Raw genomic sequence first — 12,644 nt, forward strand, 5'->3', positions numbered from 1 at the left:
AGCACAGAGCGACAACTTCCATCTTGATGGTGAGCATTTGTGATTGAGGGACACATATATCCCTGTTATGAGGAAAGACTAAACAGGCCGGGCCTCTTTAGGGTGGAGAAGAGATTGATAGGAAGTTTTATCAACAGGCCCAAATAGCTGAGGGAGAATGTAAAGAGGATGTGGCCAAGCTCTTCCCTGTGGTGGTGAGGGCAGGACACCTTCCCCCAGCATGGGGACACCTCCCTGGCTGCTGCACGCAGGGCCCCGCTGCACCCTGGTGCCAAAGGTGCCTCTGCAAAGTGGTGCATTGCAGAGAGCAGCTGTGGCACCTGCTCTCCCAGCTGTGGCCAGTGCCGGGCCCTGCTCTGGGCAGCTCCTGCCTTCTCCCCACGGCAGGGAGCTCGCAGCTTGCTCTGCTGCGCTCTGGACCCTGCGCACAGGGGCGGCCCCTTGGCCAGCCCAGCTCCTCTGGCCCAGTGCTCACACACAGCGCTGAGCTCTGCCTCGAGCTCCTGGCAGAGGGAATGGCGGGCAGCCCAGGATAGGGAAAGGCTGGGAAAGGCTGTTGGCAGCCCGAGGACTTGGGCGTCACACAAATGCAGCAGAGCAAACGGGCCCTGCACAGGAAAGCCCAGAGTGCCCACGGAGCAGGAGGACCTGCCTTGGTGATGTGGTCCCTGTCCGTGGGGCTGCAGAGGGACAGAGCAGCCTCCATGATGGTCCCCAGCACAGGGCTGTTCCTGGCAGGAGGCAATTTCTGCAGCAGCTCCTGAGGGGAGACTGCACACACCCTCTTCCTGCCATCCCTGAGTGTGTCCCAGCCCTGATGGGCCCTGTGCTCACCCAGGGGCTGGGGCACTCAGCTCTGCATCTCACAGCCTCGTGTCCCGGACACCCAAGAGCTGCCCTTTGCCCATGGCCTGGGCACTGAGGGGACTTGTTGTCTCAGGCCTCTGAGAGCGTCAGGGCTGCCCCACACTAGGGCTGTGGCCCCTTCCCCTTTGGGCATCCCCTGAGCCATCTTCCAAGGGAAATCCTAGAGGGAGCTTTTTGCTGGTGCTCCCCTGTACCTGGAGCCTGAGAAGACGGCTCTGCACAGACATAGCTGCAGCGGGGATGCTTTTGTGCCTGAGCTCCCTGGGAAACAACACACAACACCCAAAGAATGGCACAGGAATATGTACTTAAACAGCAACATCAACAATGAAAACAACAATAAAGACAGTAATATCAACAATATCAACAATAAAAGCAACAGCAACACTAATATCAACAATAACAACAGCACAAAGAGTAGGTAAGTGCTGAGAGCCCTGATGAACTGGGCCTTCCTTGCAGCCTCCAGCGTGAAGAGAGCCTTGGCTTGCAAGGCAAAAGGAGGTGCTGGCCCTCGCAGGGCTCTGCAGGCCCCCAGCCGCTTGACTGGGCCGTGCACGGGCAGTCGGTAACTCGGAGGCTGCTCCAGCTGCTTCCCTCCAAGCTGCTGTTCCTGGGCAGGTCCCCGTGCCTCCTGCCTTCCCCTGGGCAGGGACTGCACGACACGTGCAGCTCAGGAGAGCCTTGGAAACCTGACGGCCTCCACAGAGGCTTCCTGTGGCCCTGGGAAAAGAGAGGAAGGCAAGCGGTGAGAAACGCTGCGGGGCCTGTTGAACAGGCTCATCTCAGGCTGCTTCCCTCTTGCTGGGCAAGCTGTGAGGGGCCCTGTAGGGCAAGGAGGTGGCACTGTGGAGCCCAGGCCCCCAGAGGAGGCTGAGAGCTGTTGAGGCTCAGAGCAAGGCGGCTGCAAGGGGGACGCGTGCAGGGGCCACAGGAAGGCTGGCCGAGGGACCAGCAGTGCGTGAGGAAGGGCTGCCCTGCTGCAGCCCTGACAAGCCAGAGACAGCAGCGCTGCGGCTGCCTGAGAGGAGGTGCCGAGCGCCTGGAGCCCTTGGAGAGGCCGGCCAGAGCTTTGGGCCTTGTGGTCCCGCTGGCACGGAGGGAGGGCTGATGTGATCTTCTCATGCCTGGCGAACCTCCATCTGTTCATTCTTTCTGAGAAGCTGGTGAGGGAAAAGATGAGGGAGGCCATCACCACGATACATGTTTGCATGATCAGACACCTGAGAGCAGGGCTCTTCTTTGGGTGTTCCCAGTGATAGGCACATGCTGTGGACTTGCTCTGCAGCCAGCAGCAAGTGTGAGCCCTTGTGTGTGCCCAGACAGCAGATTGGGCTGCGCGAGCGGTGCACAAGGATGGTGCCTGCCCGGGACAAGTGAGCAGGGCTGCTGTGTGTGCGTGATGCAAGGGCTGCCCTCCCTCACCTGCCTCAGCTGCCCCTGGCCCTGTACGGCTGCTCAGGCACTTGTGGCTCCCGGCAGCAGCAGCTGCAGACAAGAGCGGCGTTGGCCAGAGCTTGGGTGCCGGATGCCTCTGGGGAGCCTTCAAGGCTCTGGGAGTCACCACCACTGCACTGGTGGTCCCTGGTGCTGTGTGGCCCTGCTCCACACGTGGCCTTGCTGCTGCCTGGCCAGCCCCGAGGGCAGAGTGGGGTGGAGCCCTGGGAAGCATCCATGTTCCCATGGCGATAACTGCCCCTCTGGGATGTTCCAGCAGTGAAAGTGGGACCAAAAGAGCCTACAGAGACATCAAGATCACCTAGTACTTCCTTCCCAGCATGTGGAATGAGCACATAGCTTGTGTGTCAGCTATTCACACACAGTGTGGGGGATCTGCTTATGCTTACACGTATTTTGCAAAGAGTGGCTGCCAGTTTAGGAAGGAAATCAGATTTCCAGCCAAGGTGGGCAGCCTGATTTCGGGCTTCTCTGTACGAATAGCAGATGGTTTTCCCAGTGCTGAAGCCACTTCCTTGCTGTGGGCAGATACACCCTGTCCAGCTCCAAAACCACCTGGATCTCTGGGAGGTGTTGACCCACCTCATGACCATGATTGCTGCACTGAGCGTGGAAGCTCCTTCTTGTGCCTGAGAGGGAGGTGACTGCAATAAACAGTTCTTTTCCTCTTATTTCAAACACCTTCCATGACTGCTGTCAGGGGGACCATTCTCTTAAGTACCAACCAACAGCGCTGTCTTCTAAGGCACCAGAATTCAAAGAGAAGGCTAAACACCAGCTGGGAAACTGGTCTCCTCCAGGCTCTTGTCATTGCAGTTACGGTCAGCAAAACTTATGCTTGTGTTCACATAACTGAACACTTCTGAGAACGCGATCTTTTCTCTTCATACTTCCCCCTTCTTCTCCCTGCCAGAGATGCGACCATTGCAGAGGTGTGCAAGCGGGAAACTGCTTACTGCAGCCGGGCCTAGAGACCTGGTACTTTTCAAAGACTCCTGTGTGACCGAGAGATACACAGAGAGAGCTGTACATCATCAGATGATGTGACACATGTAGGTTTTTTTCCATGCATCATTTGGGTCTCTTGTGCTGTGTTGCCATAGTCTGGGTTAGGAGTGGGTCCAAAAGCCCTCCAGGGGACAGGTGTCTTGGAGGTTGCAAGTGAGTGTCGTGTCCTGCTTGCACAAAAGGAGCACCCAGCAGCAGAAGTTGGTGTTCAGCCCCCCATAACTGTCTCAGTCTGTGGCCAAGCTTTCCTTGGACTTCTGCATGTGTTTTTGTGACCGCTTAAGACAAAAAGTAATAAGGCCTACCCAAAAAAGCCCTGCCACCCTAAGCCTTCTCATTGCTCCTCATACAGGGGAAGGCTTGTGCAGAGGGAAAGGAAGCAACTGTCCAAGTCCTGTTTCAGATGTTTAAGAGGTGTTCATAGTAAGACTTTCTTCAAGGTCTTTGACCATTCCTGTGGTGAAAGAAGCAAGTCTTCTCCAGGGGCAGAGAGAGGAAATGGCTGTGCTCCTTGGGCAGCCAGTGCCATTTGCTGGCTCATGGCCCAAGGAGCACAGGTTCCTTCTTCATTCCCTGACCCAGGCACAGGCAGAGGAGGAGGAGGGCAGCTCCCTACAAGAGCGGTGCCACCTCCCTGTCCGCTGCAGGCTCTGATGTGGGTGAGTGTCACTGAGGGTGGTCAGGGCCCTGTAGCCCTCTGTGTGTGACAAGGTGTGGGGTCACAGTGGGGCCCTCACGTGTCATAGCCGCAAGGTCCCTGATATCACGGTGACCCTGGCCCCGGCGCACACTTCACTGCGAGGCCTGTGAGATTCCAGTCGCTGGCTGCTGCTCTCTGAGCTGCTTTTCCCTTCTCAGGAGCTGCTTTCCCAAGAGTTGGGGAAGGCAAAGGGAGGCAGTGGGCTACCAGCGCAAGGCCGTTTGGTGAAGTGTAGGTGAGAGACGGTTGGAGAGGAGGAAGTTCCCTTTCCGCCCTCTTCGTGCAGTCCTCACCTAGAGGGAGCGTGTGGAAATATGGAAGGCATGAAGCCTAACATGTTCCCAACTCTCCGCGACCTCACCACTGATGGTAAGGCTTTCAGCAGCGATTTCCTATGAGTATGTGAAGAGGAGTGTGTGTGAGAACTGCTATGTAGACTCTGGTGCGCGTGCAGGAGGTCTGTGTTGCCCCTCACTGGCTTGGGAGCTAAGATGACAGCCTGAAATCTGGGCTCTGTTGCCTTGAAGAAAGTCGTGGACACTCCGAGCTCCCTACTGGGAGAAGGATTGGAGCTGCCACATCAGGAGTGCCGAGTGTGCATGAATAGGAGTCAAATGTGGGCAAACCTCGCCCCTGCCGGGGTCAAGCCTGGCCATTCCTGGAGCCTCTGAGGCTCCTGTGGGCATAGCTGCATGTCGTGCCAGGCTGGAAGTCCATGGGTGAATTTTCCTAGGCCTTGGCTCATGCTGGCTTGCTGTGCGCTTGGAGAGATGTGCTAGAGGGAAAGGTGTCTCCTGGCCAGAAGGCTGAATGTGTTGCGGCTCTGAGCGGACTCTAGGGAGGCTGCCAGAAAGGCTGACACAAGGCTGCTCAGCCCTTGTCTCATGTGCTTTTGATCTTTGGAAGGGCATGGCAGGGTGAGGGGCTGCCTGATTCCCCTTGCGTCTCCTGTCTCCTTGCTTAGGAGAGGCCAGGACCATCGTGAGCTTGCTGACTTAGAGCACATACTTCTCTCGTTTGCTTTCCAGATATCGTTGCTATCTGGGGTGGTGTGTCGAATTACATTTTCCGAGAGCTGATTCTAGACAAGGTATCCACTTTCTCCCCTCAAATTCTGATGCTGCGGGTAGCTCTGACACAGCCCTGTGCCCTCAACTGCCATCATGCTTCCCCTCCCTTGAAGTGGGAAAGAGCTCCTGGCAGTTCCCTGCACTTGTCCAGTGTGGCGCAGAGCAGTTTCTCTGCCAGTTGAGAGCAAGAAAAAAGGCCAGCTTTACTAGAAGAAAGTGCTGCACACTTCCAGGGCCTTCTCCAGACCCCACTAACAGAGTGGAAGGACCAAGCCCAGACAGTCTTGGACCCTTGTCAGGCTCTGCCCCACTTGTGGGATGTCCCTTTGAGGTGACCAGCTGACCTAGCATAGGGCAGTTGCTCTGCTTCTGCCACTCCAGCTGTTGGCTGGAGCGGGAAGAGGTGAGAGAGGGCCGGGCTGCAGATCTTCTCCTAAGCTCTCCCAATCAAGGGAGCCTCCTTGCACCCCTGGCGTGGGCAGGACACCAAGCACCATGGCCACATTCTGACAAGCCATTAGCCAACTTGCCTGCCTAAACAAATCTGTTTTCTCCCTGCCCTTCTCTTCTGTCCTCAGGCTGTCCGAATGGAAATAGGGACATTCTGCCTCCTGAACGATGACATCTATATGAAGGACCGTGCTCCTGTGGCTGTTCGGCGGCCTTTCTTTTTACTTTCTACCTCTTTTGCACGGCCATTAGGCCTCACACCTGCCTGTGAGGACACTCCTGGTAAGCAGTCAGATTCAAGCCTTTGCTTTGCCTTTCACCCTACGTAGAGTTTTCACTCTCTGTGCAAACACCAGTGTTAGACTGTCTGTCTTGGAACAGCTTTAGCAACTGGCAGTGAATTCAGAGGAAACTGGTGCTCTTTAAGGCCCTCCACACTCTGTACAAGGAACTCTCCCTGCTCTCCCTTCAACCTTCTGCTGCTTTTTTTCTAGGTTTTCTGCGAACCGTTCCTCTGAACTCGGCTCTGATAACCTTGGACACCCGGTACCCTCGGCATATAGTGGAAGCCTGTATCCGGGAGACCCTGTGCTTCTTCTCTCGGGTCTTAGCCGACGGGAAGGATGCTGACTTTGTTTTCAAAAACATCGGCATTCTGGTTGTCAGAGAAAAAAGAGCAAAAATGAGGTTTTATGAGGAGTTTCTTCGTGCCATGGATAGGACAGGATACCTTCTGGAATACCTGCTCTCTGTAAGTTGGTCATTTCCACAGTGCTCCTTGCCTTTGAAACCCAGCCAATGTTCCATTCATCTGTTTGCCATTGGGCAGCCAGAACCCAGTGAGGCACAGGGGCTTGTCATGATCTGCAGTAATGTAAGCTCACTGCAGCTTTCCTCTGCAGCATTTTGTGGTCTTTGCAAGGTAGAAGAGGTGTCTTGGGTCAGAGCAAAGATGCAAGTAGCTCTGCCTTTCACTTCCCCACACACACCTTTGGGAAGCGATGGCTTTGAGACCCTCTGTGTTAATGAAAAGCTGTCTCCATCTCTATTGCAGACTCCATGGACGAAGGATTCTGTGATACGAAGCACCGAAGCCACTGTGTTTCAGATGTGTTCGCTTGGTGTCTTCGTGTTTCCAAAGTGAGTATGCTGCCTTGTGCAGTCGGTGGCTGCCCAAGCTAGCAGCTTCTCAGCTCCTGAATGGTAGCAGCACATGTAAGCCGTCAGTCCATGCTTGTGACAGAAACAGGAAGCAAGATTTCAGTTTCAGCAGGGCTAACGGAACAAGAAGAGCTTGTTCTCCCCAGAATTTAGCAACAACATGGGAGTCCTGGGCTAAAAGCACAAGAAAGCACTCTCTGGTGTTATCGTATGCTTTCTTGCAGTAAGGCCACCAAAGCGCTCCAGCTTGGGGACAATAATGTTTCTACCTCTCCCGGCACTGGAGTTCTGTATTGGGCAACTCAGCTTCCAAACAAGGCCCCGAAGAGATTGCATATTGTGCTTTGGACTGCTGTGGACTTCCCAACAGACATGAAATACCCTGTGATGTAACTCATGCTGTCCACTTGTTACAGGTTTGAGCTTGAGCTGCCTCCAAAGAGAAGAGGCACAAAACTGGCCACGGTGTCCATAAAGCCCAGCGCTCTACGGGCAGCAGAAGAGGATGCTGACAATAAAAAAGCAGGTAACGTAAGAGCAGACCCACAAGCAAGCTTAGGACACGTCCATCTTGGCCTTCCTGCTATGGCGTTTGAGACACCTTGTAAATGCGTGGCTTACGAGATTACGCACCTGCGGCACCTGCACCTAATGTTGTGACAAATCTAAGAAATGCAATACAAATCAAGCTCAGAGGATGCCCGGCACTCCAAAGTGCAGTTGGCAGGGCTGAAGGATGCTTTGCGTGGGCCTGGCTTCCTTCACAGCCACAAACATTGCAAACTGCCCTCTGGTTTGTAGTAGAAAAGAGGAAAATTGTAGGCAGAGCCCATCAGCCTTCTGGGGGACAAATTCTGCCTTTAGTGGTAGAGCTGTGGAAGGGGTGGAGCCCTTGTGCCAAATATTCCTTTCATGAGAAGAGGGGGCTAGGACTGAATATGCTGCAAAAAAGTCTGTGAGAGTTGTAGAAACGTGCCAAAATGAGCTCCCCTCACGTGTAGGGCCCCAAAAAGAGAAAATGTCATCTCCTGGAAAGCTCCCTCTGCCAGAGCTCCAGTTCTAAGGAGCTCTCCTCTCATCATCCATTTCAGGAGAGCTTCCTGGCAAGTGCCTCGTCCCCAAGCCGAGCGGTTCTTCATGTGGCATAAAGGGGGCCACAGCGCCAGCAGAAGGAGTGGACAAGAGCAATCCTCCTGCGAGGTGAGAGCCTGGGAGGAGGCAATGGAGCAAATCCTGTGCTCTGCTACTTGTGGAAGGCAGATGCGTCTCTCGGAGTGGTTGCCCTGTCCCACCCCACGCTGGGCTTTCTTGCTGCACAACCAGCAGGTAGCAGTGTCAGGATCATCTCTCTCTCTTCTTCTTCATTCCAGGGGTGCACCCAAGCTCTTGCCAAGACCTCCGCCACTGAGAGCGGTCAATTCACATGGAAGACCAGGCCCAAAGAAGAGTGGGCAAGAAGAGGCTGGCGATGACAACATCAGCAAAGGTAATGTAGGACCCGGTAGGAACTTGTTCAGAGGTTTGTTCTTCTTGCTGGGAAATTCTAGTCAAGGCACTAAGGCATGCATGGAGTAGCACAGGTGTTCAGCTCTCTCGTATCCCCACTTTCAGGAAGCTCTCCTCTTGGGAAGAGCCTGCTTCCCCAGCAGAGCTACTCTTCAGGAAGTCTGAGCGGGGTCACAGCACCAGCCAAAGGAGAGGGGAAGATCAAGGCTCCTGTGAGGTGAGAACCTGGGAGAGGGCCCTTGGCCTAATACTGTGCACTTGTACTTGTGGCACGGGGATGTGTTTCCTGCACACATTGTCCTTCTGAGTTAAGAAGGTTGATTACCCCCTCCCACCATGCCCTGTGCTTGCTGCAGGACGAGCATCTACCCAGAAACAGCGGGCCTCTCCTCTTAGGCTGCTTTCTCTCTTCTGGCTTCCAGGTCCAAATGCAAGCCCTTCCCACGACCTCCAGCAGCAGTAACAGCAGTGGCCCGTGCTCCTGTTATTCCTAGCACCCAAAGGAAGGTGGAAGTAGAGGCTGGTAAGGACAGTTCCAGCAAAGGGAATATAACACCTGACAAGATTTTTTAGTCTTCTTAGCAGGGTATTCAAGCCAGGACTGAAATGGTAGAGTATGGCTGATGTTTTGTCTCCTATGCCCTTTTAGGGAATCTTTCTGGGAAGACCATCTTTTCCCATCAGAGCCATTCTTCCCAGAGACATAGCAGGCTCACAGTGACAGCAGAAGGGAGAGAGAAGAGCACATCTCCCAGGAGGTGAGAGCCTTTGAGAAGGCAAGAGGGTTGCTGCTGTTCTCTGATCCTTGTGTGGCTGGGGTGTAAAGCCCTTCTTGACTCGCAAATGTTATTACCTGCTGCCACCATGCCCTCTGCTTTCTTGCTGCATGGCAAACATCTAAAGTATCTTGTGAGACTGCTATGTCGTTCTCATTTTTGTCTCCTTGTTTCCAGGACGAGTCTCTGGATGGCACCCACAAGACTATCCAGGAAAAGTTCTACTCTTCCCAGAAATGCCTCCAATGAGAAAAGGGCAGCAGAAAGGGAGGATGCAGCCACCAAGCTTGGCACGGAGAAGCGCCTAACTTATTGGGAGACACTTAAGCTACTAGGTTAGTAGCATGTGGAGCCGGGAATGCCGGGGAGGCTGGCTTTAATGCTTCCTGTGGCGCCCAATCACACCACATCCTCACACCGTGTTGTTTATTATAGGGGAGGCAGAGATTTCTCAGGTGTACCCTGGGGTGGGGGAAGGGGCAACAGAGAGAGATTTCAGGAGGAGCAGCACACAAAGGAAGGAAATTCATGGGGGCATCCTTCAGCCCTTAGAAGGGGTTGCCAGGAGAGGCAATGGAATGGCTGTCCTTGGTGGCACAGCACTCTTGGCAGCACATGAAGCATGGTCCAAGCTGGCCTGGCTTTCTGAAGAGTGTTCTTCTTTCACCCTGTCAGAGAGCCTTCCTCTAACCCGTGCCTGCAAGCGACTCCTCGCTCGAAAGAGGATTACGCCTGAGGAACTGGCAGAGCGAGCGAGGGTGGTGTCTGCCGAAATGGGGAAGAGTGCTTATAGAGAAGAGTCTCCTGAGAGGTGAGAGCCTTGGACAATGCTGTGCTTGTACGGGCGCAGAGATGTTTCCCCAGGACACAAAGTCTCCCTGTGCTCTGGAAGATTATTGCCCCCTTGTCACCGTGACCTGGCTTTTCCTGGTTGCGGGCAGACAAGTGCAGAGCAGCTTTCCAGGGGACTCTCCTGTCTCATGCATCCTTATATGCCTCCCCTTTGCAGGTGTGAGGATGAGAGGGCACTGAAAAGAGCAGGCTCCAAATCTGGCCTCCTCCACGCTGCAGCAGCGCAAGGTAGTAAGCTGCCAGAAAAGGGAGCATTGCCACAAAGGTCCCTAGGGGACAGGCACATGTGCTGTTCAAGGAGAAGCTGGGAGGTGTGGGTTTGTTCAGTCTCCAGAGGAGAGGGCCTTGGTGGTGCAGGGAGCACTGTGCGACTGTCTTCAGCTCTGTAATGGCACTTTCTCCTGATCCATCCTTTCAGGGAGTCCTGCAAGGTGCCTTATTAGCCAGAGGAGGCTCTGTGCTCAAAAGCGGGCACAAGTTCCTGTGCTGCCCACCATCCAGGAGGAAGCAAGGGAGGTGGCCAAGACAGCAGTGCCTTCTTCCAGGTGAGAACACCCCCCCAGAGAAACAATTTTGGGAGATTGTGTCTTTTCTGTTGTGTGAGGGAGAGGCTTCCTCAGCATTTAGAGGCCATATGAGCTCCGGAATGGCTTGAGCACCTGTCCTGCGTGCTGGGTCTAGAAGCAGCTCATGACAAGCGAGGAAGTCAAAAGGTTCTTTTGGTAACTTCTTGACAGGGCAGGTATCTGAGCACTGACTCTGCTCCTCTTATTCTCCTGTCTGTTCAAAAGGGCACCCAGGCCTACACTACCTGCACTGTAGGTGGGCAGTGTTGGGGCACAGCTGAGTGTGACATCTCGGGCATTTGCCTTTCCCTTTTTGGCTTCTCTTGCTCAGGAAAACACTTGTGCAGAAGCACCTCCTGCTGCAGAAGCAGCTGTTCAGCCCGTGAGTGCAAGGAGGGGAAGAAACTCATCCCACACGCTTATGTCCTCCCCTCCTCGTGTGCTTTCAGATTGCCACCCTGTCCTAGCAACTCCCAAGGGCAGACAAGCCCTGCAGCACAAGGCCAGGCAGCAACGCCTGTTTGCGAAGGATGTCCAACCACAGGACAGGTAGGTTGGTTGAATGGAGTGGTGGGATTCTTGTGTCAGCCTGGAGACAGCTCTGTGAACACACTTGAATGGCTGCTGAGGAGTGAGCCCTTGCTATGAGGCCGCTGGAACATGCAGTAGCTTCTTCTGGCTCTGAATTTCTAACCTGCTAGTTGCTCCAAATTTTGGAGCATATTCTTCCTACAAATATTCTCAGAAACATCTTCAGAGCTTTTTCTTTGGTCAATGTTTTCTTCTAGTGATACTGTGAACTTTGCTGTGATTGAAAATATGCAGTTTCCTTGTAGATTGTAGATTTCCAGTGATTGTTTAGATCTCTATTCAATGCGGAATGGGGCTCTGCACTGTGCCTTGTAAGCAAAACGCTGCTGACAGAAAGGGACAAAGAGAAGGCACAGAAGAACACAATCTACTCCTCTGAAAAGAAAAAAAGAGAAAAAAAAGAGAAGAAAGAAAAAGGTGAGACTCATATTCTATGATATTTGCCTTTGCCTGTGGCCTGCAGGAAATGTGCGCCCACTGCCTGAAGGAGGAGAAAAAGATCTTCTGGGCTTCAGTGGCCGAAGATATAAAAAGGCAGGAAAGGGAAGAAAGAAGGAGATGGCAGGAGAGGCGCAGAGCAATATAAAATAGAAGAATTTTGAAAGAAACAGCATGTTCTCCTCTGTCCTTTTCCATTGAAGTGTTTCCTGCTTGCGTGAGAGATGGGTTAGAGAGCTTTCCAGCTGAAGGGCCTTGGTGTTGCTCACTGGAACGCCCAGTCTGTGGCAACAAAAAATTGGGAGGTCACTGGGGTACCTGAGAGGAGTGTTAGAGAATCTGGGCTAAGGGAGGAACTCCAGGCCTTAGGGGCCATTAGCAGGAAGCGGGGCTAAAGGGAACATTCTCCCTTGGATTTTTTTTTTCCCAGTCTAAGCTTTCTAAATTATTGAGTAAAGTCAAAAGAGTAAAGTGAAAGGAGCAGTAAAGACAGAGGAGCATCTCCATCAAAGCAACCTCTTTCCATTGCACTTGGAATAGGATGCAGATGTCCCTTGGCCACAAATAAGCTTTTGATTTCTGTATCTGTTGGTGTGTATAGTGTGTGTGGAGTGCCTAGGCACTCTGAGAAGAAAGGTAGGTGAGATGTCTGAAAGAGAAAAAACAGAAGAGAAGCCAAAGAAGTGGTGAGGGCAAAGCCTATGGCTGGCTACCACAGGAATGCTGTATTTTGGCCATGAAAGCCCTTCCTTGGCAAGCCTCAATCTACTTGTTCTTCTTAGTCCAAGCAGGTGTAAAAGCCCTTTGAGCCTTTCCTCTGCCTTCAATGGGGTCAGGCACTACCAGCGTTTCTTCTGCCTTGTGCTTGCCTCTTTCACTAGCAGTCCCTCTGGATATGGGGCAGCTTGGGTTTGCAAGAATTGGGAGGGACTTTTCTGTAGACTTCTGTAGTGTGTGTGGGAGGCACTTAGTTCCACTCTGCATGTGAAAAGACTTTCTCTTGCAAGAAACACTGCTATGGCAGTGATGCTGCATGAAGAAAAACACTGGAGAGGCTGCTGCTGAAGTCCCGTTGAGCTCTATAAATGCAGGAAATAGCACCAGTCACTGGGGCTGAGGAGTGAAAAAGAAGAACAAACATGAGGGGACCATGACAGCTATGGAATGGCTCTCGTTTCTGCATATTTTTCTCCTTCCTACC

This window comes from Tinamus guttatus, unplaced genomic scaffold (genome assembly GCF_059628265.1).
Source record: "Tinamus guttatus ecotype Peru unplaced genomic scaffold, ASM5962826v1 Tinamus_guttatus_pri_ptg000031l, whole genome shotgun sequence".
NCBI classification, from domain to species: Eukaryota; Metazoa; Chordata; class Aves; order Tinamiformes; family Tinamidae; genus Tinamus; species Tinamus guttatus.